General features: G+C 45.9%; 2 long non-coding RNA genes across 4 annotated transcripts; one reads left to right on the top strand and one right to left on the bottom strand.

The window, feature by feature from the left end:
• Positions 1-1,989: 1,989 nt before the first annotated feature.
• LOC109458620 (uncharacterized) lies at positions 1,990-6,246 on the bottom strand. The gene is made up of 3 exons (XR_002139266.2): positions 5,808-6,246; positions 4,602-5,064; positions 1,990-3,398 (listed from the first exon to the last, which is right to left on the bottom strand). It is a non-coding gene; the product is annotated as an uncharacterized LOC109458620 (long non-coding RNA).
• Positions 6,247-16,552: 10,306 nt separating this feature from the next.
• LOC141568562 (uncharacterized) lies at positions 16,553-27,268 on the top strand. 3 transcript variants are annotated; one of them, XR_012491718.1, is made up of 4 exons: positions 16,553-18,187; positions 18,840-18,934; positions 19,626-19,818; positions 20,538-27,268. It is a non-coding gene; the product is annotated as an uncharacterized LOC141568562 (long non-coding RNA). The 3 variants fall into 3 exon arrangements; XR_012491716.1 differs by having other exon boundaries at positions 18,840-19,818; XR_012491717.1 differs by lacking the exon at positions 16,553-18,187 and having other exon boundaries at positions 18,194-18,934.
• The last annotated feature ends 226 nt before the right edge of the window (positions 27,269-27,494 follow it).

The following is a 27,494-nucleotide window of genomic DNA, read 5'->3' as shown; positions in this document are numbered from 1 at the left end:
GTACATTTATCTATGATTTATACATAAAACACATTTGTTAAATCCATGCTGATTAGATTAAGATCAAATGGGGAGAAGGGTAGCTGAGCACAAGTTTTCCCAGTCTCCATCCGTAGTCAACTTTCCCATGTTGCTATGGGAACAAGCACCTGGCTGACTTTCTGGAAGGGAACAGCTTCCTGAAGTGATGGGCAGTGCCCAGCCCAGGTCGAGGCACCCTCTCTACCTTCTGTGGAAGTTGGCACCAATGAAAGTTGAGGTTGCCACTTGCCTCAAGCTGCAGCCAAGCCTTTTCTTTTAAACAGTACGAGATCACCTCAAATAGCCGTGTGGTCATTGTCAAAAGATGTTCGGATATTTATGCAGAGTTCTTTGAAAGGATCTCACAGCACTCTTGGAATTCTTACCAGCCCTCCGGGAGCTTCTGGTGTGTGTGTGTGCCCACAGAGGAAGGTGGGAAGAAGGTTGGGAATCGGTTGGAGGGAAGACATCATCTTTTTTAAAAAAAGCTGAGGCACTGAGAGTTTGTGATTTGCCCATTGTCTCCATAAGGCAGAAGCCATGTAGTTAACTCCTAGATGAGTGCTCTCTCGGGGAGCACGTACGGCATGATGAGAAAGGGGGCTGGTCTTACTCTTTTGCCACGACTGCCAAGGCTGTTAGTTGGCAGACAGGCAGAGGAAGAAGAGAGGTGCAGTGTCATGCTGGCTAGCCTGCTCTCACCCACTACCTGCCCGCTTCCTGCCTATCCCAGTATCATCTTCAAGCTTGAACCCACTCAGCCTTGTTCGGTAAACTTATCTGACCTTAATTCCATAGCTGCTTTCAAAACCCGGACACTCGACTGAAGTTTCATGTGAAGATGGTACAGCTTCCCTGTGGTGGTTCCCTGGAGTGAGGTGAAGGAGGGGGGCCTCACTGCTCTTCCATGGCTCTGCGTGCCTGCCTGGTTTGGCTACTGTCACATGGGAGACGGATTAGGGGACAGAAGGAATTCTTGCCAGGCTTGGGGTATTGCCCCCTACCCCTGGCTAATTTGTGCCTTTTAGAGCAATACTGCATTTCCTGCTATTTGGGTTTGTTCCTGGTCTTGGAGCGGAATCAGTAAACATGACCCCAAAAGTCTCCATTTAGGAAGAAAAAAACCCCAGCAGAGCAGTGTATATACATTTTTTGGCAGTTTTTCTCTTCACCTGCGGTAGAGGTTTGTTGTCTGTCTCACTTGGTGAGGTGAGTGGATGCAGGTAGTTTCTTGAGCTGCCTGCTGGGTGTTTCTTTTCTCTCTCCTTCTCCCCCCGGCCCAGTATCTGTTTGCTCCCAGGCAGTGCTGAAAAACACCTTGAGGATGAGAAAAAACACCACCACAGATGAGCCTCCAAGGTTTTACAGTCCATGGTAGTTTGGGGACTGTCCCAAACACAGGGGACTGTCCTGCCATGAAGCAGCCAGTGTCCTGGGCACGATGGGTGTGTGTGCGCTTGGTGTGGCAGGGTGGCAGAGAGGGTGGAGGACCACCGATGGCAGCATTTCAGGTCAACCTCCTACACTGAAGAGCACACACAAACCAGGCAATCAGCTGTGAGGCGGCGCAGCACTGCTGGCCGGTCTGTTCCCCGCCTGTGTGCCGCACTCTGGCTGGCAGAGGCTGCAGACGAGAGGAAGCACTGCGGGTGAAGCCGAGCCGAGCTGAGGACGAGAGACCTGAGAGGCCAGACGTCAGAAAGGAGGACGCAGCATAGCAGCCGATGAGGAAGTGAAAGGTGTGGTAGGAAGGCGCCGTGATTTGGAGGCTAAAGAGCTGCCTCTCACCTCTGTCCTTATGAGCTGGGGGACCTTACAAAAGGGATTTACCCTCTCTGAGCCTCTATTATCATCTTTAAAATGGAGCCAATGATAGTCTCCCCCTTCCCTACTTCATAAGACTATCGTGAGGATTAAAGACATGAAACTCCCATAAGCCAGAGCTCACGCCAACGCACGACCTGCCCCACTGTGACCTACCTAACAAATTTGGTGAAAAAAATAAATCAATAGGTGAGTATAAAACAGGACACAGAGAAAAGATGATTAATCCCTGTAAGCGGGAGGGAGCGAGGTGGGAAACTAAGAAAGACCCAGATGGTGATGGTGTTGGCAGAGGCATCAGAACCACTCAGAAATGCAAAAAGAGTGACAGGGTCCAGTGAACAAGCAGCCACTCCCATGCGTGAGAACCTAAGGAGCCTAACCAATGAGTGGGAGGCAGAAACAGGAGGCGGGTCAGCAGGGAAGAAACCCCAGGGTGGAGGTGAGGAGAGGAAGTCCAAGGACGTTTGTTCTCGGGAGACCGAAGGCATAGGTAGGAAGGGCCAGGCGGACAGGCAGAATGAGCTTGGATGGGCCAGAGCTGACAGCGAGGCAACCTGCCTTATTGGATACGTGGGATAGATGAGTCGTTTATTCAGAAGGCCGTAAGGGAGTTATCATATTTTCAGGAGAGAGGGCCTCAATTTATTTGCTCTGAACCCAATTATTTGGTTCAAACTAGACATTTAATCACATGTAAGGGAGACCAGAGAAACAGAGTCCCATCTCTAAAGAGAATGCAGGTCAAGCTTCTGTCATTCAGTGTCATGAAAGGTAAAGAAAGAGTTTCTGGAAGGAGGCGTCAACATTGTTTAGCCTTTCAGGAAAGGATCCAGTGAAAATGGAATGATTGTAGTTGATTTAAGGGGTAAAAGTTGAGAGGCAAAGGATCACTAAGGTTGAAAGGCTTCTCTGAGATGTCCTTTTGTTCATGGGGAAAACGTTGATGCTGATGGGTTCAGGGGGAGTGGGAGGGATGATGGATTGCCGATGAACCTATGAAGAATGAGGCAAAGCAGCATGAAACCATTTGTTTGGGCTTTATAGATTTTCTAATAAAAACGTCAAGGTTTTTCACACCATTTTGAAAATGTCATCAAATGCAAAACAGTTCTTATGCCAGTGACAAAGCCTGCATTTCCAATGGTAAATTCCAGCCCAAGATGCAATAACACACTTTGTCAAGTTTTCCTCCAGTTCAAAACAGGGGTCAGGTTTGGTCCAGGACCCTTCAAGGTGACCTTTGACCCTTCACAGTAACTGACCCCTCGCAATAGAACCCAGAACTTTCCTGACTGTGAAGTATCTGGGGAGTGATTAAAGGTTAGTGTTAGCCGGGTGGAAACATCCCTGAGAACGGGAGTCCATTTCTGAGCCATGTTTGGGGAGTGAAGAGCATATTTCTGAGTCTCTGACTCAGTCAGATTATTTCTGATGTAACCATTAAGAAAATCCTTCAGGTGGCCGGTTAGCTCAGTTGGTTAGAGCGTGGTGCTAATAACACCAAGGCTGCCAGTTCAATCCCCGCATGGGCCACTGTGAGCTGCGCCCTCCTTAGAAAAAGAAGAAAAAAGAACATCTGTCAATCAACTTTCTTGTCTTAGACTCTCCTCCTTGCAATCTATCTCACACACTTCCTCAAAGTTATTATTATTTTAATGTATTTTTAATTGTGTGACAGCCCAGCTCAAAGTCCTTCAATGGCTCCCTTTGCCTTTTCTTTTGGTTTTCATTTTTATAACATTTAAAAATTAACCCAAGAAATCCAAGATGTTATCATTACGAAGTGTCATCCACATCAGAATAACAAACGTGACATTGTATATTCTTTCTTCATACTCAGCTTCAAAATCCAGTGTGTGTTTCACTGTTATATCACATCCATTGGGAAGTAAATGTTGTCAGATCTACTTAATCTGCATTTAGCTTTCATAAGATTTAAAGTTGTAAGAGACGATTCGCAAACCAAGCTCTCTAAACATATCTTAAAATTTTCCCATAACTGAATCAAATATCAGTTTTTTGAGCGGAATTTACACTAATTGAATTTGAATCAAATTTTTAAAATCCCATTCTTAACACAGACTAGTATCCCATCATTGGGATGGACCACTCAGTCCCTTTGTCTTTTGAAATGAGTGCAAACTCCTTTGACAGGCTTTCTGCACCCTAATTCCTTTGCAGCCTTATCTTTTTGCAATTCCTGGGCAACCCAATACTTAGCCAAACTCGTCCAGCCTTTCCACCATCATCCTAGCCCTTCACACTTTCTGCCCTGTAATGTCACACCCGCCTTCTAGAGCATTTCCCTTCAGCCATCTAGCCTATAAAAATCCTGCTGTTCCTCTAAGACTGAGCTCAGAAGCCACTTCTTCCATGAAAGCTTTCCTGATTTTCTCCTCTGTGATTCTGTCACCTGTGATTTCTCCTTTCTTTTTTATCCTTCAAAGCACATTGGTACCTCCAATTAATTCACTTCAACACGTATTCTAGTCTAATCTAGATGCCTTCTCCTTGAAGCTGGCGTAGAAAACTGCCTCACATATTCATAGTCCCCTTCACCGCCACCTACAATTAAGTTTCCTCGAGTTACCTCCTCGAGTGGCCTCCTCGAGTGGCCCACCATGGTTAGGGAAGAGTGAAAGCCGTAAGTTTAGAGTGAGTCTTCCTTTGGGATTCATCTCTATTAAGTTTATTTGCTAAAAGGAAAAAAAAAAAAGCAAAGAGGAAAGAAGGGAGAGCAGTTGGGTGTTTACCTTTGTCTAGTCTAGCACATCAGCTTTGCTGCCTCACATTGCAGTTTTGCCTATGTCTATTTCTGGGGCCCAGAAGAGAGGCCAACAATGGACTTGTCCTTCCCTTGCTGGCTCTCCGCAGCTCTGAGGTAATAAGTTCAAGGGCCAGCAAGAGAGTGGTTTCTGAGGGGCCCTGTCACACTCGTAGGATTGCTGTTGGGGCTTCCCCTAGAGGGTCTTTAGTGGGGTCCTGGCCCAAACATTTCCTCTTGGATCTTCTAAGGATGAAGGCAAACATAGGAATCACATTCTTTGACTTTTGAAGAAATGTGTGGCTCTAGAGAGGGGCCAGAGGGAACACAGTAAGGGTTACCGTGTCCTGTCTGGATGACACGGGTTGGTCGACTCAACAGGCTTGGCATCTGCTGCTTCCAAGAGTCATCAAAGTGTTGCTCGGATCAGTGATGTGTAGGTGAGAATTTTGCTGTACACAGGAAGAAAGTTTGAGAAGCTTAGTCAAGCAGCTCTGTCGCAATTTGCAGGGTGTGGGAAGCCTCCGCTAGGCTAATTGGCAATGGCTTTGTCTGTTAGTCACAGGATTTGATGGTTTAGTCTTAGATCTACCAGTGGTTTATGGTAGAATCTGAAGGAGGCCACCCCATGCCTGAGTTTTCATAGGTAGGTGGGATTGTTGCGTTAATTTCTGGCAACCTGGCCAAACAGGACAGTTTTAGCTTCAAGCTGGGAAGAAAGGCAGCCCCTTCCCTCCCTCCTTCCCTCCCCCCTTTCTTTCCTTCCTTCCTTCCACAGATATTTATTAAGTGCCTGCCACACACCAGGAGGTTAGAGCAGTGAGCAAAACTATCCAAGTCTCTGGCCTCATACATATGCTAGCAACAGTTAGACAAATATATATATATATATATATATAATATATTTATATGATCTGGCAGCGATAGACGCTCCAAAGAAAGTAAAGATGGGTGAGGGGACAGAAAGTGACAGAGCTGTTCGGGACACAGCAATCTATCTAAGGCAGCTTCATCTGTGGGGGTGGCATTTGAGCAGAGACCTGGGTGAAGTCAGGATGTCATTGGGGGAAGCTGGGTGGCACCCGCAGAGAGAAAAGTTCAGTCAGACAAACGTGCCAGCTGCATGACCCTGGGCAAGGTAATCACTTCTGCGAACCTCCGTTTCCATGGTTAAAATAACACTAATACCGCCTACCTGCCAGAGTGCTCGTGTAGGTGAGGTGAGCACCGCACGTCAGGGCCTGGCATGCAGTGGGAGCGTGCCCGGGACGCAGGCTGGCTGTTCTCAGTGGCGGGCTGCCCTGTGTACAGCCTGGGCCAGCAGATGGGGTGCTCGGCCTGCTCCCCCAGACCACGCCATTGCTTCAGTGTCTCTCTGGGCCTCTTTCTCAGTCAGTCAAAGCAGAAAACCACCCTTGCCCCCTCCTCAAAGGAATGCAGAAGAGTAGGTGAGATAGCAGATGCATAGTTGCTGTGAACTAGCTCTTGGACACAGGTCCGTAGAGAATCAGAGCCTGTGTGAGAGGCCAACCCTCACCCGGAGGGCTGGTGGCAAAGACATCAGGCCCAGGACAGATCCTTAAAAAACGAGGGGTTTCAACGGAGACAGAGACAGATTTGCTAGCAAGAGAGAGAGCTGGTGCAGGTGCAACGGGAGAGCTGTGAGAGCTACAGACACAAGGACCAAATGTGGGCTTTGCGTGGTTGCTGAGTTCAACAAGCAACTGTCTGCAGACGTTTGTGAGGAAAATCAGGGGAATCTGAGTGCATCTGAGGTGATCCTGCTGGTAATTTTGTTGGCAGGTGCTTATGTTCTTAAAGCAAAGGCTTTATCGGTTAGAGGTGCATTCTCGGGTATTTACAGAGGAAATGACATGTCTTACATTTGTTTTAAAATACCGCAGCCCTCTACTTCCCCAAAATGGATGGGTGGTGGGGACAGATGAGAATCAAGATGGCGTGGGGGTTCATTGTATATTCTGTCTACTCTTTTTTTCCTATCTACTGGAAAAGTGGCATAATGAAAAGTAAAAAAAAATTCAAGAGACTGGGCCAGATAAAGCATTTGTTCTTTTTAATAGTAACTGATTTATTCAACAAATATTACTTTTTCATCACCCACTTGAATTCAGCGTATTTTTACTTAACACCTACCTCATGCAAAATTGAGTAAGACACAGCTTCTGCCCCACAGAAGCTTACCATCTGGTAAGGGAGGAGAAACCTACATTTGTGAAAAGGTAACTCATACTAATACTAAGAGCTAAATCGACAATATGCAAAACAGCGAAAGCTATCACAAAAATTCAAGGTACAGAACAATGCATGGTATGCTACCTTTTGAATAGATACGGAGAAAAGAATCTCTAGTCTTACGTGCTTGTATAAATCTGAAAAGTCAGGAGAAACACATAAGAAACTATAAAAAATTGATTATCTGTTTAGGAAAGAGGCAAACTGGGCAAGGAAAGACCTTTTACTAAATACCTTTTCATACTTTCTGGTTTTTGAAATCGTGAATGTATTGCATAGCCTAACATTTTAAATAAAAAGTAAAGTAATTTCTCAGCTCCTCTCCCTTATCAGAACATGTCTCTGTTTAAAACTCTTTACCAGGTCCTATTACCTTTGGTCTATAACACACAGTCCTTTCGGTGGCTTTTCAGGATGGCCGTGGTCTGGCTTCTGCAGCCTCTCACCTCCTGCCTGTTGTACTGGATTCTGCAGCCTCTCAGCTCGCCAAGCTCGCTCTAGTGCGGGAAGCCAACCATCTCTCGTTTGGCCTGACCAACCCCTGATCATTCTTCAGGTTTCTCTGCAGGTGCCACTTCTCAGGGCTGCCTATTCAGCAGCTCTGCCCTATGCGCCCAGAGAACACCGTCCTTCTGTATTTTGGTCAAGTATCAAATTTGTAAGTAATGTCTGATGTTATCTTTTTTACTCACCTGTAAACTCTACAACAGTGCAACGACGTCTCATTTCTTTTTGTGTTCCTCACCTATTTCCAAGCCTCCTATTAATATATAGAATGTTTAAGTGAAGGGGCCACAGTTACAGAAAATAAAGAGATGACCAGTTTGCATGTGTACGATGTAGAGAACGCGGGAGTCAGTGGACTTTCCATGAGAAGTGAAGGAAACAGCACAGAAAGACTGTTAGCATGATCAAACAGGAAGTGGCATAAGACAACACGACAGGAAGTGAACAGAAGGATGCTATTTGAGGCGAAAGCCTTCCTTGAATCAGTGTAATGGAAGGCAAGCATGTGTACTGGAGAGAAGAAGGTTGTGGAAGAAACAAGGGATGAAGAGAAAAGACGTAATGTTTACTAGATAAGGAGAAGAAACATCCAGGCAGGGCAGGGGTGTCCATGTTTCTGCAGGTCTGTGAAGCTCTAGCAACCACATGGAAGCTTCCATGGAGCTTTTTACATGCATATTTTCTTTTTCTGAGTAAACTTCATAGGTTTTTGAGGCTTAGAAAGTCTGTAGATTTAAGAAGGACTAACGATCTTAGCCTTGGACAAACCAGATGAACTAAGGAGAAGAGATAGATGTGACACCATGAGAGCTGGACTGTGACACTGGACAACCAGGAGGGGACTGCGGGAAGTGTTTTGCAGAAACAGCCGCAGTGAGCTGGAGGTGGGTGGGGACTGGAGTTAGGGAAGGTCACAGAAGGTCATTGAAACCCCATGGTGGAGCCTTCTCACCCCCTGGCTTGTGAGCACGTCATTTGCTTCATTGCCCCTCATTTTCACTACGAGGGAGAAGGAACGGTGGGTGAGCATTACAAGAATACCTTCTTGTCTACCTCATAGGGTGTCACAGGGGATAAGAAAGACTGCTAACATCTGGAAAGTTGTGGGGCTTTTTTCTTTCATTTGTTCTTTGTGCAATTTCCATTAAATTTCACATAAAAATAACTACAGTCCCACTGAATGGTGGGGAGGGGAGGCCCCTAGCACTGTTTGGTCTTTAGCCCCTCATTGACCTTCTGGAACTATGAAAAGAGATTGACAACATCTTCCAAAAGTACAGAATCGTTTCCCATTTAGTTTGTCTGTTGTCCGTTTGGAATAGGCTTTGCTTGTTTTCTATACAGTTCCAAGCATGGGATTCTGCCCCAGACCTTTCTCCCCAGAAGCAGTTCTGTGCAGTGGAGAGTACTTGGACCCTTGTGCCAGCCTGGGCTCTTGTCCTGCTCTGCATCTTGCTCATTGGTGACCCTGAGCCCATGTCTTGGGCTTCTCATCTATAAAATAGGATAGTCCTGAGCTCATGGGGTGGGGGCGAGGGTTATCTGGTGTCATCGCCGTGGGACACCCTCGAGGAGAACCTGCCCACAAAAGCTGCTTGGTAGTTGGTTCCTCTGGTTGTCTCCCTGCGTCTGGATGTCTGACAGAAGGGACGCTCCTCTCAAGCGGCAGGAGATGGGTGAGCCTCATTGGGGCCCCTCACTGACCTCCCCACCAGTAATTTCTCTAGAACTACCCCAGGGCGTCAGGTTTAAGGGGATGCCCGCTCATCTGTGGGGAAGGGCGTTTGGTCCAGTGCTTCTCTTGTCTTTAGTGGCTGGGAAACTGCATTGTCTTTTCAAGGCCCCTGAGTCAAAGCCAGAAGAAGTGAGTATTGTCGGTTGTCGGTCCTGCTCTGCCACCTCCTAGTTTTGGTTCTGGACAAGTTACTTTCTATCACTGAGCCTTTGTGTCCTCACTTCTAAATGGAATTTACAGGCTGTAGGGGACGTTCCTTAGTCTGCTAGGGCTGCCATACAAAATACCACAGACGGGGGGGGTGGGGGGGGGTGGCTGAAACAACATCAATCTACTTCTCACAGTTCTGGGGGCCAGACGTCTGAGATCAGGTGTGTGCAGGGCTGGCTTCTTCGGAGGCTTCTCTCCTTGGTTTGTAGATGGCCTCCTCCTCCCCATGTCATCATGTGGTCTTCCCTTGTCTGCGTCCTAATCTCTTATAAGGACACCAGTCAGATTAGATTAGGGCCTGCCCTAGCCTTGTTTTACCTTAGCTACTGTGTTTCCCCGAAAATAAGACCTAGCCGGACCATCAGCTCTAATGTGTCTTTTGGAGCAAAAATTAATATAAGACACGGTATGTTATATTATATTATATTATACCCAGGCTTATATTATGTTATATAAGATCGGGTCTTATATTATAGTAAAATAAGACAGAGTCTTACATTAATTTTTGCTGCAAAAGACGCATTAGGTCTGGCTAGGTCTTATTTTCGGGGAAACACGGTACCCCTTTAAAGACCCTCTCTCCAAATGCAGTCATACTGGGAGGTACTGAGGTTTATGACATCAGCATACACATCTGGGCAGGAGAGCATAATCCAGCCCATAACAGAAAGCTGGATGAGAACGTGTTTGTTAAAACTTGGCACTTGGTAAGCCTCCTGGTTACCAAACGCCAGCATTTGGTAAGTGCTGGTTACATATGTTGCCACATGTCTCTGTGCTGTATTTTGCTCAGACAACCTGTGGGGCATGAAGAGGATGGGCCTGCTGCTCCGACTTGGCTGAACTGGTCATCGGGCTTATGTTTGTCTCTTTCCCAGCACACTCCCTCCGTCCCATGGCTGTGTGGATGGTGTGCCAGGGCTGGGGCTGGCAAGCAGCACGAGTGGAAAGCTAAGAACTTTTTTTTTTTTTTTTTGGTGGTAATGCTATTGAATGGAAAATACTTGGTCAGTCTCTTCAGGCCACATATTATTAGGGGTTTTAGGACATCATTTCTGTTGTATGGATTTTTATTTTTAACTTTTTTTATTTATTTAAGAGTGTTTTTCCAGGACCCATCAGCTCCAAGTCAAATAGTTGTTTCAATCTAGTTGTGGAGGGCGCAGCTCACTGGCCCATGTGGGAATCGAACCGGCGACCTTGGCGTTAGGAGTACAGTGCTCCAACCACCTGAGCCACTGCAGCTCCGAGGCCCAGATTCTTAACACGTCCTGGAGAAGCACACCTTTCCAATTAGCCAACGAGGCTTGTCGATCCTGTCTCCTAAGGACTTCTCCAATCAGCCCATTTCTCTGTGCCCACGCGGCCCCTGAAGCTACCTGTCATGGCTGTAATCTTGGGAGCTCTTCTCTCCTCCTGGGTAACTAACACAGCCTCTCCTTGTCCACTTTCACACCACATAGCAGCTTGGATGGTTTTCAAAACACAAATGTTGCCTGTTTCCAGGAAAGTGGGGGGTAGAAAACAAGTTATACCTGTGATACTGCAGAGAAACAATCAGCCAAATGCAGGCTGGGGACTCTGTGCAGTGCAAGTGACCAGGTCTCGCTAACACATCCAAGGCACAAAAGAGGGAGGAAGGCAGGAGAAGAGAGAGAGCTGGTGCAGGTACAACGGGAGAGCTGTGAGAGCTACAGACACAAGGACCAAATGTGGGCTTTGCGTGGTTCCTGAGTTCAACAAGCAACTGTCTGCAGACGTTTGTGAGGAAAATCAGGGGAATCTGAGTGCATCTGAGGTGATCCTGCTGGTAATTTTGTTGGCAGGTGCTTATGTTCTTAAAGCAAAGGCTTTATCGGTTAGAGGTGCATTCTCGGGTATTTACAGAGGAAATGACATGTCTTACATTTGTTTTAAAATACCGCAGCCCTCTACTTCCCCAAAATGGATGGGTGGTGGGGACAGATGAGAATCAAGATGGCGTGGGGGTTCATTGTATATTCTGTCTACTCTTTTTTTCCTATCTACTGGAAAAGTGGCATAATGAAAAGTAAAAAAAAATTCAAGAGACTGGGCCAGATAAAGCATTTGTTCTTTTTAATAGTAACTGATTTATTCAACAAATATTACTTTTTCATCACCCACTTGAATTCAGCGTATTTTTACTTAACACCTACCTCATGCAAAATTGAGTAAGACACAGCTTCTGCCCCACAGAAGCTTACCATCTGGTAAGGGAGGAGAAACCTACATTTGTGAAAAGGTAACTCATACTAATACTAAGAGCTAAATCGACAATATGCAAAACAGCGAAAGCTATCACAAAAATTCAAGGTACAGAACAATGCATGGTATGCTACCTTTTGAATAGATACGGAGAAAAGAATCTCTAGTCTTACGTGCTTGTATAAATCTGAAAAGTCAGGAGAAACACATAAGAAACTATAAAAAATTGATTATCTGTTTAGGAAAGAGGCAAACTGGGCAAGGAAAGACCTTTTACTAAACACCTTTTTCATACTTTCTGGTTTTTGAAATCGTGAATGTATTGCATAGCCTAACATTTAAAATAAAAAGTAAAATAATTTCTCAGCTCCTCTCCCTTATCAGAACATGTCTCTGTTTAAAACTCTTTACCAGGTCCTATTACCTTTGGTCTATAACACACAGTCCTTTCGGTGGCTTTTCAGGATGGCCGTGGTCTGGCTTCTGCATCCTCTCACCTCCTGCCTGTTGTACTGGATTCTGCAGCCTCTCAGCTCGCCAAGCTCGCTCTAGTGCGGGAAGCCAGCCATCTCTCGTTTGGCCTGACCAACCCCTGATCATTCTTCAGGTTTCTCTGCAGGTGCCACTTCTCAGGGCTGCCTGTTCAGCAGCTCTGCCCTATGCGCCCAGAGAACACCGTCCTTCTGTATTTTGGTCAAGTATCAAATTTGTAAGTAATGTCTGAAGTTATCTTTTTTACTCACCTGTAAACTCTACAACAGTGCAATGATGTCTCATTTCTTTTTGTGTTCCTCACCTATTTCCAAGCCTCCTATTAATATATAGAATGTTTAAGTGAAGGGGCCACAGTTACAGAAAATAAAGAGATGACCAGTTTGCATGTGTACGATGTAGAGAACGCGGGAGTCAGTGGACTTTCCATGAGAAGTGAAGGAAAGAGCAGAGAAAGACTGTTAGCATGATCAAACAGGAAGTGGCATAAGACAACACGACAGGAAGTGAACAGAAGGATGCTATTTGAGGCGAAAGCCTTCCTTGAATCAGTGTAATGGAAGGCAAGCATGTGTACCGGAGAGAAGAAGGTTGTGGAAGAAACAAGGGATGAAGAGAAAAGACGTAATGTTTACTAGATAAGGAGAAGAAACATCCAGGCAGGGCAGGGGTGTCCATGTTTCTGCAGGTCTGTGAAGCTCTAGCAACCACATGGAAGCTTCCATGGAGCTTTTTACATGCATATTTTCTTTTTCTGAGTAAACTTCATAGGTTTTTGAGGCTTAGAAAGTCTGTAGATTTAAGAAGGACTAACGATCTTAGCCTTGGACAAACCAGATGAACTAAGGAGAAGAGATAGATGTGACACCATGAGAGCTGGACTGTGACACTGGACAACCAGGAGGGGACTGCGGGAAGTGTTTTGCAGAAACAGCCGCAGTGAGCTGGAGGTGGGTGGGGACTGGAGTTAGGGAAGGTCACAGAAGGTCATTGAAACCCCATGGTGGAGCCTTCTCACCCCCTGGCTTGTGAGCACGTCATTTGCTTCATTGCCCCTCATTTTCACTACTAGGGAGAAGGAACGGTGGGTGAGCATTACAAGAATACCTTCTTGTCTACCTCATAGGGTGTCACAAGGGGATAAGAAAGACTGCTAACATCTGGAAAGTTGTGGGGCTTTTTTCTTTCATTTGTTCTTTGTGCAATTTCCATTAAATTTCACATAAAAATAACTACAGTCCCACTGAATGGTGGGGAGGGGAGGCCCCTAGCACTGTTTGGTCTTTAGCCCCTCATTGACCTTCTGGAACTATGAAAAGAGATTGACAACATCTTCCAAAAGTACAGAATCGTTTCCCATTTAGTTTGTCTGTTGTCCGTTTGGAATAGGCTTTGCTTGTTTTCTATACAGTTCCAAGCATGGGATTCTGCCCCAGACCTTACTCCCCAGAAGCAGTTCTGTGCAGTGGAAAGTACTTGGACCCTTGTGCCAGCCTGGGCTCTTGTCCTGCTCTGCATCTTGCTCATTGGTGACCCTGAGCCCATGTCTTGGGCTTCTCATCTATAAAATAGGATAGTCCTGAGCTCATGGGGTGGGGGCGAGGGTTATCTGGTGTCATACGCCGTGGGACACCCTGCGAGGAGAACCTGCCCACAAAAGCTGCTTGGTAGTTGGTTCCTCTGGTTGTCTCCCTGCGTCTGGATGTCTGACAGAAGGGACGCTCCTCTCAAGCGGCAGGAGATGGGTGAGCCTCATTGGGGCCCCTCACTGACCTCCCCACCAGTAATTTCTCTAGAGCTACCCCAGGGCGTCAGGTTTAAGGGGATGCCCGCTCATCTGTGGGGAAGGGCGTTTGGTCCAGTGCTTCTCTTGTCTTTAGTGGCTGGGAAACTGCATTGTCTTTTCAAGGCCCCTGAGTCAAAGCCAGAAGAAGTGAGTGTTGTCGGTTGTCGGTCCTGCTCTGCCACCTCCTAGTTTTGGTTCTGGACAAGTTACTTTCTATCACTGAGCCTTTGTGTCCTCACTTCTAAATGGAATTTACAGGCTGTAGGGGACGTTCCTTAGTCTGCTAGGGCTGCCATACAAAATACCACAGACGGGGGTGGGGGGGTGGGGGTGCTGAAACAACATCAATCTACTTCTCACAGTTCTGGGGGCCAGACGTCTGAGATCAGGTGTGTGCAGGGCTGGCTTCTTCGGAGGCTTCTCTCCTTGGTTTGTAGATGGCCTCCTCCTCCCCATGTCATCATGTGGTCTTCCCTTGTCTGCGTCCTAATCTCTTATAAGGACACCAGTCAGATTAGATTAGGGCCTGCCCTAGCCTTGTTTTACCTTAGCTACTGTGTTTCCCCGAAAATAAGACCTAGCCGGACCATCAGCTCTAATGTGTCTTTTGGAGCAAAAATTAATATAAGACACGGTATGTTATATTATATTATACCCAGGCTTATATTATGTTATATAAGATCGGGTCTTATATTATAGTAAAATAAGACAGAGTCTTACATTAATTTTTGCTGCAAAAGACGCATTAGGTCTGGCTAGGTCTTATTTTCGGGGAAACACGGTACCCCTTTAAAGACCCTCTCTCCAAATGCAGTCATACTGGGAGGTACTGAGGTTTATGACATCAGCATACACATCTGGGCAGGAGAGCATAATCCAGCCCATAACAGAAAGCTGGATGAGAACGTGTTTGTTAAAACTTGGCACTTGGTAAGCCTCCTGGTTACCAAACGCCAGCACTTGGTAAGTGCTGGTTACATATGTTGCCACATGTCTCTGTGCTGTATTTTGCTCAGACAACCTGTGGGGCATGAAGAGGATGGGCCTGCTGCTCCGACTTGGCTGAACTGGTCATCGGGCTTATGTTTGTCTCTTTCCCAGCACACTCCCTCCGTCCCATGCCTGTGTGGATGGTGTGCCAGGGCTGGGGCTGGCAAGCAGCACGAGTGGAAAGCTAAGAACTTTTTTTTTTTTTTTTTGGTGGTAATGCTATTGAATGGAAAATACTTGGTCAGTCTCTTCAGGCCACATATTATTAGGGGTTTTAGGACATCATTTCTGTTGTATGGATTTTTATTTTTAACTTTTTTTATTTATTTAAGAGTGTTTTTCCAGGACCCATCAGCTCCAAGTCAAATAGTTGTTTCAATCTAGTTGTGGAGGGCACAGCTCACTGGCCCATGTGGGAATCGAACGGGCAGCCCCATTGCCCAGAGCTCGCGCTCTAACTGAGCCACCCATCTGCCCCTAGATTGTTTTAAGTTTGTTAGTGGTCATCCCCAAGGGACCACTAAGAAAATAACTAAAAAAATACAGGAAAGTCAAAAAGAGGGAATCAAAATGGTAGACTACAAAATGAAGCACTACCAAAACACTTTAGGTTTTTTCAGAGTACCTTGTAATAGTTTTCATTTATGGGTTCTCAGAAGCCAGTCTGTGTGAGAGGAATCAGTAACATATTGTTACCTTTTTGTTTTTTTAACCACCAGCATCTGTTTATTGGATGATTGCAGGAGACAGCTTGACGAGATGCGATGGGGCAAGATTCCAGGCACAGGGGACTCCTGCCCAGGAACCAAGGAAATCTTGAAACAGGGAATATGGTGCTTGGTTGAAGGGGCAGTGGGATGAATCCCAGGGAAGGGACAAGAGGGATGGGCTGTACATTCGCAGAGCTGCTTGGATTTCCAGGACGCCAGAGCTCCTCGTCCACTAAGGCACGAGCGCTCTTCCCCCATCTCTGCTGCAGATGTAATTGTTACAGTCCTTGGCATAGAAACTTTGTTTTATGAGAATAATATTGTGCCTACATCGGTCACCACATTCTTAATGGAATGATAAAATATGAGAGACGATTTATCAAAGACTGCCCGGAGTAGAGATAAAATGGATGAACATATAAGGAAAATAACCCCATTGTTTGAAAAATTTAAAAGTGTGTGTGTGTGTGTGAATTAGAGAAGAGGGGACCTCAGAGTAACGATTATTTCCAGAGACACTAGAACTGGGAATTTCCTCTTACCAAGAAAAGGGTAAACAATAGTTTTCCACCTTCAAAGAAGAAACGGAGATGTCAGAGATTTCAGGTAGCTGTTAATAGTGCTGAATTATCCTGTAAAAATGCTGTGGGAATATTTATGCCTACCAGTAGTTTGTGAGAGACTGGCTATTTCCCAAAGCCCTTTCCCCAGAATAGAAATCTTCAGTACTTATGATATCTAGGCCAAGAACTGATGTCTTGTTTTATGTTGGCCTTCTCTGATTGTGGGGATGAACGCCGAGCTCCACCTAAATCCTGATCTAAATCGAAACTTGTATCTACATCTGAGCTGTTGTGACTACTTTCATCTCTTCTATGAATCGCATGTGCAAGCCCTTGGCCCATTTTTCCACTTGACTCCTTGTCATTTATTATTCTGCAGAAGTCCTTTGTATCCAAGGGATGTGCCATTATGCGAAAGAGTGCTCACTCTATTGCACCCTGGCCAGCATTCAGTCGAATTGATTTTCTTCTTTTAAAGGTGGTGTGCTCTCTTAGTTTGAGAAGGCATGTCATCCAGGGAGCACTGGGGTTGAGTCATTAAAATATCACCTGGTTAAAGTAAATCAATGTTGATGGAATTGTTTAAGGTATTCCCCCTTGTGGAGCTGGTGTGTCATGCTGATCAACTTGTTACTCCCATCTCTGGCTAAATGGAAACCCCGCCTTTCTCCTCTGCACCCCATACCTGCTTTAATGAGCAAGTCTCAGCAGTGTAATCAGAAGCCTGAGTTGATGGGTGGTGACTAATACATTTCATTTCTTTTTATCAACAGCAGTAGCAGAAAGAATTAGGGAGGGTCATATTCTGCTCTTTGGGACTTCCAGAATTCAAGAGTGTGGGCCTCAAGAAAATGAATATGAAACAGTTGATTTGTACTTTAAACTGTACATCAATCAAGCAATAAGATGCATTTTGAAATGTTAAAAAAAAAAAAAAAGGTGGTAACTTGTAAAAAGCCTTTTGTTATTGCTCTTACGTGTTTTGAATCATCAAAGAAAAAAGTTTGGAAGCTTTTAAAGAAATGAGGCAAATCTGCCAAGCCTGGGGTCGGAGAAATTCAAGGCATAGGAAGACTTGATCTAGATGGAAAGATCCACCGCTGAACAAATGAAATAATTCTTTGATTGCTGAGCTCCGTTTTTTCCTGATTGGAAGGACACAGCACAGTTGGGTACGACAATGGCAAAATGATCTCTCTGCCATTCTAGCAAGATCAAGACATGTAGGGATCCAGAAAATGGGGTAGAGCCTGTGAGATCCTCCCTGAGATGACCAGCAGTGCCTTTCCAGAAGAAAATGTAGCTCATCAGTGAGGGCCACTTCTCTCAGGAGCAGGCCTGACTGTCAGTGACTCAGCTCACACCTCCAGGAACATGATGACCCAGAAGTGTTGCAAGGATCAAATCTACCAGTGGCAATTGCTGGGCTGCGTGCCAGCGTCTTTTCAGTCCCTACAGGCTTGGGAGCTAATAGGAAGTAAAGGTACCTGGAGGTAGAAAATTCACGGATTGGTGATGGGTCTATGCTTAGAGAACACTTACTCCCCTCCAAGCTTATTCTAAGCCCTTTCCATGCCTTATCTTTTTAATCTGCATAACAAGCCTGTGAGGTATTTACTAGTGTGAATGCCACTTTACAGGTGAGGAATCGGAGGCACAGAGAGGTTAAGTAACTTGTCCAAGGTCACACAGGATACCCAGCAGTTTGTATTATTTTTTTTTTTAATGGATTGTCTGTTTCATCCTGTCTTTATTGTGCTTAGTAATTGGCCTCAGCTGTTCAGTCTGACTCACAGTATGGAGTAGTGTTGAGAGGTTCCGATGTGAGGCTCTTCTGGGAGGCTAACCCCAACTCCTTCATCCACTCCAGGATGCATGAGTCTTTCCTCTGTGAAAGCAGAAACAGATAGATCTGAGATTTTTGGGAGAGCACATCCATCCTGAACACAGAGACAGAAGTCAGCCAAACTGAGAGATGAGAAGACTGGCAGGGTGGGCTCTGCATGCGTGTGTAACGGCCCCTGCCCTAACGCCTCCCCCCGAAAAGGAGAGCTCAGCTTCAGGAAGGAGCTAGAAAAGGAGCAGAAAGGCAAGCCAAAGGAGGTACTTAGTTGTAGGAAACTGAGGGCGGTTTCCATCCTCAACTTCTGCCCATGTGGCCCAGAGCTCCATCTGGTCCCTGGGCTAAAGACATGAGTGGTGACAGTAGCACCAGGACGCAGGGAGCGGGGAGACCCTCTGCGCCCGGTCTGGGTGGAGGACCCGATTTCTGGTCTGGGCATATTGAACTACCCACAGTTAACGCAATATGGACGCTGGGCAATTTCTCAGTAAGGAGATAGCACGTGGATTTGATTTTAAGGGGTCCCACATCCAAAGTGTGTCGTGTACAGGCCACATCACAAAGAGGCTTAATCCACCTCCTAAGAGGTTTCCTTCGTCCAGGGAGTAACCTCTTCACTCATGTCCCTCCGACATTGAAAACTAGAGGCCACCAAAAGGCAGCGTGAATTCCAACGTGAGTAACCTTGTCGCTGATGACTGCTGAGGGTGGAAACAGTCCCCACAGCCCAGGGACTTCCTTGATGTCCCCTGTATTCACGCCTGTCTAATTCCCTGAGCTGCTAAACTATCATATTTAGTGATTAGCTCTCCCGGAAAATCTAAGTTGACTCCCAGGAGGTGGGGGAAGAAAACTGTATGTGCATACATGAGTGGAGGCCGTATAAATGCGTGTGTACAATTGTTCATGCAGGTGGTGAGGAGCTGAGGGTCTGAGCAGTTTTCCGAGATCCCCAGAATGCGGAAGGCTTGTGGTGCCTGTGGGAGAACTGACAAGTGGACCAGAAGGTGAGGAAATGGCTGGAAGCAACACTAATGCCACTCCATCTGGAAAGAAGGGGACTGTTTAGTACGTCTGGAAAGCATTATTTCTGCAAATAGCTCAACCTCTATCAACTCTCAGGCAGGGCCCCCGATCTGCTGCCAAAATGAGATCTCCCTGATGGCTGTGTGGTGGGAGAGGCTGAGCGAATGAACTAATAGCAGAAAGCAGGAAATCTGTGGAGATGGCAGCCGTGAAGGTACCACACAGCAAGCACCTGCCTCTCTCCAAAAAGACAGCCGGGGTTTCACATCACATTAGGCCAGGGCTGTGTGTGGGGAGGGCTGGACCTGGTGGGATTTTGGGCTCGGCAGCCATCTCCAACAATTTCTCACAATTTTTGGGCTCAGAAAAGCCCCAACAAGAGTTAGCCAAATGGCTTTCCTGCATTGATTTTTATACCCGTGGGTATTTTGAAGGAAATTAAATCCATGTGTTTCTGATTCAGTTGCCATTAGCACATGAAAACGCTATTTTGTGAGAGTTATGGTATGCCTTGGGTACCTTCGCACAGTACTGCTAAATGCCATAAAACGGTCTAGCCAGACTCGGAGGTGTAAGGCGGTCTGTGAGCTGCCATTTCCCTGCCTATCCAGAGGGCAGCATGTTTCTGTCATTTGCATCCTTTCTGAATGTAGCACAACACATTTTCTCAAGCCTGTTAATCATCTAGCATTTCCGATGTGAATGAAGCCATGTTAGCGTGGACGATGAGACGTTGCCCTTAATCACTAACAGTCGGTGGGGATGCGTATGAAAGTGGCCACAAGACAGGACTGGTCTCCAGGTCTTGGGGCAAAGAGGCCAGCTGAGACGCAGCCCCAGAAAGGTCTCCAGTACTTAGTAGCAGGTAAGCATGTACTGGCAGGGAGAAGGAGGGAAAGCGTGGTCTGGGAGCGGGAGAGGAGGGCCCCATCTGGGTCTGCTACTTCCCATCTCTGAAGTTCCTCCACGGTGACCATTGGATCGAATACCATCAGGTTAGGGCCCTTTCTCGGCCTTACGTCCTGTGATTAAAAACCGGCCCCTATTGGTCCTTAGTTATCACACTCATTGCATGATTGCATGTATAAATCCTTAGTGTGTGCAAGGTTTTGTGCTCAGTGTTGAGGACACAATCATGAAAAGCATGTTTCTGCTGCCTTTGGAGGCAGGAGAAAGGAGAGGGGGCCAATCGATGGAGTGCTGACTGAGTCAGGCCCCCCGCTAGAGGCCTTACTTGCCAGTATCACGTCACCCTCACAAGAATATTCTAAAGTAGGCATTATCGTCCCCATTTTATACATAGAGGTGCATTAAGGAACAGGAAGATTGGGCAGTTTGCTCAAGGACCCAGAGCTTATAAATGGAGGAGATGGGGTGTAGAGTCTCTTACCTCTGACCCCAAAGCTCCTGTTCTTTTTCCTCTTCCTTACGGTTTCTCGCAGTTTAATGTGATCAGTAGTAAATAAATATGCACAATACATAATATTTTCTATCTGGAATCACAGATATAAATCACAGCGTTTAATTCTGTTTTGGGAACACTGGGAGATTTCACTGAGAAGATATTTGTGTTGGGTTTTGAAGGATGAGCAGGAGTTGTCCAAGCAGAGACGGAAGATGGAGTGGGGAACAGCAGACGGAATGGTGTGTGCAAAGATACAGGGTGAGAAGCAGAGCAAGCAGCTTCAGGAACTGAAAATACGTCGCCTACCTCATTTCTGCCACACTGATTAGCGATTCAAATGCTGAAAGTGTTCAGTTCACGTATCTCCTGTGGATACCTTTTCTGTCTGATTTGTACATTTTCTTATCAGAAAGATGGAACATCCAGTTTTTTTGACCTCCAGTCCAGTGTCATTATTCCATCTACTGGACTACGTAGCACGTCATCTTTGGGAGCAGATGGGAACTTGAGTCGTATGGGTGACTGAGCCAACCCTCAGTGGAGAAGAGGGTCCCTAAGTTTTCCTCCACCCACATTATCATCAAAGCTGTTGTGCTCTTCACTTGCAATGGAGAAAGACAATTACAAGCACAGCTGGTGGCAGTTTTGCTCTGAGTTTGGAGGTTGTGGAGCAAACGGGAAATTTCATGCTGCAGCCATAGCAGAGGCCAACTGAGCTTTGGTGACTTACACGGTCTGTCCATGACCAGCTCCCCATGAAATTACCTGTAAGGGGGACAACCTGGGGGGCCACAGCTGAGCTGCTAGTCTAGAGGCCGTCTGGATTTCATAGTGAGGCCCATTCCAGCACTTAATGAAGCCACGTCCTCCAGTGGCTCAGATTGGCCAAAATTGCCCTGTGCCCTGGTCCCAGTCAGCTTGCTTTCTAAAGCGGTACAATAGGCAGTCCACTGAGAGTTGCTTTAGCTCATCACAAAGTTTCGGGACATCTCTCGACTCCTGGCAAGGGGTATGCTGTGCTCCTCAACACACGTGCTTTCCTTGGTCTACAATTTCACCTGTGGCTTGAGTGCCTTTGGTGACAAATTTGTGCTTCTCATAATGTTTAAATTAATCGTTCCAGGACTGGTGTCAGCCAACTGTGGGAATCTAGCACTCCATTTACACTTAGGGGACCGACTTCTAGTCCACCGTCTTTTAAAAAAAATGCCAAAAACCCAAAAAGCTTCATCTGAAGAGGTCAGACTAGATAGTTCCTAAGGATTTACCCAGCTCTAAAATTTTCCAGTTTCTTTTGTTCTGCCTGTCCTGGAAGTCGAGAACGGCTGTTTACTTTCATTCAAAGACAACCTCACTCTCTCAGGATTATTTTGAAGGCATCCGCATCGTAGTTTTCTCATTTTGCTCCGTTAAAACGAATCCCAATTTATTTGGCCTTTTCTCAGAAGAACAGTTTTCCCAAACATGTTACCATCCATGTGGACATGAAACCTTTTGGGCCCCTCTCCAAGGTCTTCACATCACACTCCCGTGACGCCATCCAGACGGAGTGCCAGTGTGGGCGTGGCTGCGCTGGGGATGTGTGGCTGGGTGTGGAGACAGTTGTTTCTGCCTTTCCAAACCTTGCTTCTGTGAGAGCTAAACCATGTCGGGGAGCTTGCAGCCCACTCTCTTCTCCAGGTGGGGTCTTTTAGAGTATAGGTAGTGTCACATGTGTTATAAACATGGCAGCCAACAGTGACTGTCCTGGACTCAGTCCCCTCTTGGCTTATGCAGAGAGAGGCCAGTCAGGTGGCTTGGAGATGCCATTGGCAGGAATCATTGTTCCCTCAATTTGGGAATAAAGAACCATAAATGGTGGCTGCCTTCCAAACTGCCAATAAATAAGTAAATATAGAGAGTGTTGACATTGGTCTCCCTGCCAAACGCCAGGCTGCTTCTATCCTCATGTTAGGGGGGAGATGAAAGAGAGAAGGGTTATTGAATAGGCTGTTGAGACGTAGCCTCAGTTCTGCTTGGAATCTCTCCTCTTTTTGGAAAACTTTCAATCGTCTTTCTGGCCCTTTTTGGAGAGTGAGACCATTCTGTCAAATATGAGATTGTGTTAGCTTATTCATAATAATTATCAGCAATAGGGGGAAATGGAGCTGTTTCTAAGGAGGAAATGTTGTCAACACGTACTTAAGGTGCAGTTTGGAGTAGCTGCTGAGCCCCTGAGAGGGTGTGTGTTTAGCGTGCAGTGATCAGGGGAGATGGTAGGACAGTTTAAGGTGCTGCCAGGCACTCACCACCTTAAGAAAACTCATTCTGGGGCTCAATGTCCTCATGGTCCACAGACTCACAAGGATTTTCACCTCTGCCTCCTGAGTTAGAGGATTTTGTGCACTGAGTTTGCAGTTAGGCAAAATGGTGGCCATGTTCTAAGTAAGAAATGCAGTGAGAAGAAATAATTGTTTATTTTTGCGTGCCTAGCACTTAACATGGGGCCTGCCACATCATAAGCACTCAATAAATATTTGTGGGATGAATGAATGAATTTGGTGGTGCTCTGCTTCCTTTCTGCCGTGATCTACAACCTCAGGCTGCTCCTGTATTCTGAAGTACTCCAGAGCCACACTTCTAGAATGTCTGAAGCTTAAGATTTGGCTCTTTCAGATGCTTCTCTTGCCAACTACTCATGTCCAGCTTTCTTCTTAGGACCTTCGCCACCAGCACGGTGCAGGGCTCCCCAGAAAGGCGGTTCTAACCCACAGGGCTAATGGAGGGGCGAATAGCACAATAGCTTCTCTTTTCTGAAGACCCAGTGGGGTTTTCTCCCTTCATGGCCGGTCTCCTGGGCAGAGCCACTGGCCTTAAAGGGTCATGCGCACTTCAATTTTCCACTCTTGTTTTGACAGCTGAAGTGCAAAGGGATTAACCCTTTCAGTCAAAGTCTTCTTTAGTTTGCTTGGTTACTGCTTTTCTTCAGAGTGTGATTTATTATCTGCCTATTAGATATTTATTATCTATCAGAAGACATGGCAGGAGGGCATATTCACATACACACCCATTCACATACAAAACCCATAATATTGGGTTTTGACTAGAAATTGCTGCCTTCCCTACACATTCTCATGGCATCGGCACTACCCAAGGGTTCCTGTTGATGGTTTTGAGACAAGACTTTCAGGTAATTAAGGTGACTCTGTTTTCCAAGAAAGGCTCATCTCTTCAGAACTCTTGTTCCAAAGAATTGTGGATTATCGATGTGGCAGTTTCAATGGACAGCCTTCAGTGTCGGGGCCGGTGTAGTTTAGTGGGCGGCTGATGCCATATCATTACAGCAAAGTCACATACGTGTGCCACTTAAATGCTTTCACACATTTTAAAGAATATAAGAAGCATGTTTGTGTCTATCAAGAGGCATAAGCCCTCATGATTATTGTTTTTTTCCCCAGGGTTCTAAATATACTTTCACTATTTATATTTCTAATTGTGTGACAGCACCTGGAGGCCTAGTGGCAAAGGAAGAGAGTTGTAAAAATGGAATAAATTAAAATTAAAGAAATGCGAGTTAGTGATGTCTGACTCCCCCTATTCATGTTACTGCTACTCTTGTTGCTTTTTGGTTTTTGTTTTGCTTCTTGACTGTTGTTGTTTTCCACCAAAGCTGTCATTTGTCGTGAGAACAAGAGCAGCCATGTGTTGATTTTTCTGGATTCTTTTTGGATACTATCCCAGTGCTAATGAAGGCCCTTCCAAAGTGCCGAAGAGCTGGTGCCAGCTTCGGTTATGCTGAAAGCAGCAGAGCAAAGTGGTACACGGCACATACATAGCCACATATGTACACACAGCCATAGGCATTTGAGTTAATCCATGTGTCGGCAACGCACTCCGTTTACAGAGATACACATGCACATTTGTGCACACGCAGAACGTGTGCCCTGGAGCTATGCCCCACAAGAGAATGTGGGGGCTGCATGTTTATAAAAGGGCTTTTTACATCTGCTTGCAGAAAATTTTCCTTGATCAAAAGATGAAGAGACTTTCTAGATGCTGCCGTGTCCTAATTTGTCAATCTGGAAGCCATTAGAAATGCACGTCCACCAACTTAAAAAATTTGGATGTGAATATAAAATTTGTTCTAGATCTTGTTTTACTAAGAGATGAGAATTCTGCTTCAAGAAGAAAGCGCTTAGCTTAGGCTTAGCTGCTGTGCTTACATTACTAATGTCTGTAACATTAGCCTTTGAGTACTTTTTAGGTAGTTTATTACCTGAAAAAGAGGCAAAATTTGTAGCTGGAGCCCCCCTTCCTCTCAATAGATTCTTCTCTCCTTTCTCCCAGTGTGCAATTATTCTCTCCCCAATTTGTTTACACAGCTTAGAGATGGGGACGGAGTTCTCTGGCGACCATACAACTGAGTGCAATCACCCTAAAGAGAAGCATTTAGAAGCTATAAAACCTAAATGCCCTGCCATGCATCATTACATCTCACAGTTATTCAAATTTAGTAAATTAAATAATCTCAAATAACTTGATTTCAGGGCTTTAAAAATTCATCTCTATGGTGCCCAGTAGTCAATTTCCTTTATTATTATTGTTCATCAAGTAGAATTTTATGTTTTTTATGAATCAAAGTCCTGGCCTGCCTCGCCAGTCGGAGCTGCTCGCCTCTCGCTGGGCCGAGTGGGTGGCTTGGTGCGCCACCTACCGGCTGGTTGGGGCACAGCCGCCGGGAGACTTCCCGGCCGCCGGCTCCAGAGTTTTCTGGGAGCGGCACTGACAGCCAGTGTGGCCACACCGCACATGTCACTGTAAAAATCTTAGACAGGACGGTGCTCTCAGCTGGCGTGCTAACTGCTCCCTTGGGCTTTGTTGTCGTGGGTCAACTTGAAGTCGCGGGGACAACCCATAAAGATTTGCTGTTGAGGCTGGAGGAGTGTTTTCTGTTCTGTCTGCAGAGCTAACACGTTCGGTCTAGTGGTGCTCCGCTCCCATTCTTCTTCATTAAAGCCCAGGTGATCTAATCAAACTGCTGTTCACCCCAGCCATGTGGGAAGCCATTCCGTCATCGCCAAAGGCCAGCCTCTGCTCGTGCACGTTACTGTTTGAAGAGCACAGAGACAGTGGCTGCGGCTGCCAAAAGTCCCCCCAGATAAAGACAGTGCTGGACTGTGCCATGTGTTATGTTTTAAAAGTACTTTATTTCCAGGGAAACCTTTTTCCTTGAACGCTTCTGAAACGCGTTGAATTCTAGTGCGATAGGGGTGACTGCAGGCCATCCATTGTTTTAGAGGCTGGTTTAAATTTACATTCAATTTAATGATAGTTGAGCAAATAAACAACCATCAAGTGATGGCTGTGTGTGTTATTGGAGGGAAATCCCTTCAAAGCAGCATTAAAGTATTCCTCATTTCAAACTTTCTGACACCTTTGTTTTAATCTATCTTGCTTTAGTGAAGTTACATAAATGTGCCATGTCGATGCTTTCACACATTTTTAAAGAATATAATAACCCAAGCATCCCAAGGAGGCATCCAAGTTCCCTTTCTCCTTTAGGCTCCCAAGCAGGGGGGCTCAGGGTGGATAATTTTGTGTCTGACGGTGCCTTCCAGTTTGTCAGCCTCTCTTCCGTCACATGGTCCAACATAGCAACAGATGGTGTTTTAGGCTTTTAGCTGAGTTTGAGATGGTCTGTTCTGTGCTTTCTCAGGAAGATGATGACAGTAAATCCACTCTGTTACTAATAAGTTCAAATGAGATGCTAGGACCGTCTCTTCAAAATTCAGCTTCCTTCCCCAAGCCCCACGGTCCAAACAGTGTTAATGTGCTGTTCTCATCCTCAGAAGGACCCCTCCTCCCCTCTTTCGAAGGAAACTGTGTCCCGTGCCTTACAGCACCATCCCCCATGTTTTCTAAGCATTTTCTTCAGATGTTTGTAAAGAAAAAAGTGTAAGGGAAAAGTTGCCAGATTGGGAACAAAAACACATAATTGATAGTTCTCTTGCACTTGTCAGGTTACAAATCTCTGGAGATTTTTAAGGTCATTTTATTTTCCAAGCGAGACTCAGAACGAAGTAACATCCTTCATTTGATTCAAGAAAAGCAAACTGAGTGGTGCTAGATAGTGTTGTTGCTGAGCTTAAATTTAATACAGAAAATCCAATTTTTTTTTTTTTTTTTAAGGAGTTCGCAGCTCACAGTGGCCCATGCGGGGATCAAACCGGCAAGCTTCGTGTTATTAGCCTCACACTCTAACCAACTGAGCTAACCAGCCGCCCCAGAAAGTCCAATTCTTAAAGGATCACCTGAGGGCTTCCCCCTTGCTCTTCGGTGGTATGAGGAAAAACCAAAGACTCTTTTGCCGGGTTCTTCACATTCAGGATGGAATCATCTTCCCTTCACCTGTTGACTGAAGGCAAGCTCTTCTACATATCCTGGGCTTGCAGTTCATGTCGTGTTACTATCATTACGATTAGGATCACTGCCGTTACAGGTCCGTCACTGTGAGAATGGTCCTGCGTGGGGTACAGGCTGTGCAAGGCTTCCCGCACCAGCCAGCACGCTGAGCCAGGCGTCATGTCCTCCACTTACCCACCTGCATCCTGCTCTTTCCCCGTCACTGTCGCTTCTAGCTCCAGTCTGATTCTGTGTGTCCTTAATCTGTTGGTTTTATTCTTTTATGGAGAAAACCAGAAATAAAGTGACTAAATGGTTGTGCTATCTGACACCAAAATACCTATAGGAAGGTGTTATGGGCCTATTGTGTGCCTCCCCCACCAATTCCCAGGTTGAAATTCTAACCCCCAGTACCTCAGAATTTAGCCTTCTTTGGAGATAGAGTCTTTACAGCGGTAATTAAGTTGAATGGGGTCGTTAGGGTGGGCCCTCGTCTAATCTAATCTAATTAATCTAATCTAATCTAATCTAATCTAATCTAATCTAATCTAATCTGACTGGTGTCCTCACAACAAGAGGGGATTAGGACCTAGACTTGTGCAGAGGGCAGACGACCATCTACGCACCAAGAAGAGAGTTCCTCTCAGGGCCTCGGAGGGAACCAGCTCCGCTGACACATTGATCTCGGACTTGTGGTGATCAGAACTGTGAGACAATAAGTTTCTGTTGTTACTTTGTTACAGCAAACCTAGCAA

The sequence above is a fragment of the Rhinolophus sinicus genome, linkage group LG14, assembly GCF_036562045.2.
Source record: "Rhinolophus sinicus isolate RSC01 linkage group LG14, ASM3656204v1, whole genome shotgun sequence".
NCBI classification, from domain to species: Eukaryota; Metazoa; Chordata; class Mammalia; order Chiroptera; family Rhinolophidae; genus Rhinolophus; species Rhinolophus sinicus.
Note: the sequence above shows the minus strand (reverse complement) of the source record. Positions and strands in the feature narration are given on the sequence as shown.